Source organism: Phalacrocorax carbo, chromosome 12, assembly GCF_963921805.1.
Source record: "Phalacrocorax carbo chromosome 12, bPhaCar2.1, whole genome shotgun sequence".
NCBI lineage: Eukaryota > Metazoa > Chordata > Aves > Suliformes > Phalacrocoracidae > Phalacrocorax > Phalacrocorax carbo.
This window is the reverse complement of record NC_087524.1, coordinates 4,267,660-4,269,302: the sequence shown is the minus strand read 5'-3', so window position 1 is coordinate 4,269,302 and position 1,643 is coordinate 4,267,660.

Here is a 1,643-nt window from a genome sequence, read left to right as displayed (position 1 = left end):
GTATAATTCATTTATTTCCACTTTTTTATTATAAAAATTAAACCATTTAAGATGAAGCTGGATCAAAGAACTTATATTGCTTAGAAATACTCTTTATTATAAAGAAAATATATGTCCATTACATGTTATTTTCCTAGATACCTGGAAATAAACTTCTTTGTGAAATTGAACTTTGCCTTTGCACAGCAACTATGGCACTGAAAGAATATGTTACAATTCCAATATGAATATAAGAGTTTGAGTAAAGTCACATGGACCAACATCTACTGCTGCATACGGTCGTGCAGCACAGTTAGCTACAGTGCTGCTCTGCCGGTTACACCAGGTAAAGGTCTTATCCTGTACTGCTAACACAACAAATACGTCTGCTTACAGTTTATTTCAGGAGCTATCTGGTCTTTACCCACCTTTTCTTTCTTTAATTCTCTTGGCTTTATCAGTTGAGCCCTTCTCTAATCTAGATGAAGACTCTGCCTATGCTCAAGTTTTAGTTGCTGTTGATGTACGGCTAGTGCTTGTTCCACTTCAGTAGTTAATTCATTGTCTATCTGAAAGCTTTTCTAGCTTCTTGGGATTTCTTACCTTTCTGAAGTCAGTAAGGAAAAAATAAACTGAGGACTCGATGACATTCAGAGACATCTGGACTTTATGCTTACAAACTGATTTTGGTCATCGCTTCTGCTTAAAATGATATAAAGCCTTGCCTTGTGTAAGAATCAAGATCATTTACTGTTTCTGGTTCTAGTTGTTTCCCTCCACCACTGTGGCTCACCCAAGTACAAGATTCTACTTCTCCTGGCTTTGGTAGCAAAGCTCTTCCCTCAGTGGAGCAGGGTCAAGTATTATAATAATATCTTTCTTTATCACTTAATGCATACATTAATGATATTAATAAATTAGTAGTAACCAATAATATAAAATACATTACTATAATGACAAAACCCAATAAACTTACAACAACCCATAAGAACAAGATGCTTTCTCTGGACGGAGTTTGCACTGCACGCCACGTTTCAGATGAAACACGGGGTACTGGGTGAACTAAGAGCGTTTCAGAGCTCGATCTGCTTTTCAGACAACGGGGCACTGCTGAGGAGACCATGTGTTTACTACTAAATTGCCTCAGTGGCAAATCACGCTTTAGGCTAGCTTCTCTCCCCACTTTCTCAAGGATGAAGCCAAAAATTACTTAATTCAGTGATGTTAATTTGGACTAAGTGGTGAGAAGCTTGTGCCAGATCCCTTGTTCAGAGCATACAAACATCACTGCAAACACTTGAGCTTCTAAGTGGCAGATCCACGAGTCCTGGTTCGATGTGCTGAGCTATGTGTACTGCAACAAGCTTAAGCCATTTTAGATGGATTTATACACGGCGATACATACAGTAGGGAGAACATTTTAGCCTCATTTTTAGAGAAGGATCGTAGTCTTGTAATAGTAAGAGATAGGCTGTATCCCATCCTCAAAAGAGGTTTCTAAAGACGTTTCGAATTGATTTGGAACCGTCCCATTTCTTTTAAGTATTCCAAAAGCGTTATGTGTAGAAGGACAAGACAGGATTTTGGCCCAGAATATCCACAAGCTCTATAGTATGGAGTAGTTAATGTTAATTCAAGCGTATTTTCCATATTTGACGTGAAAT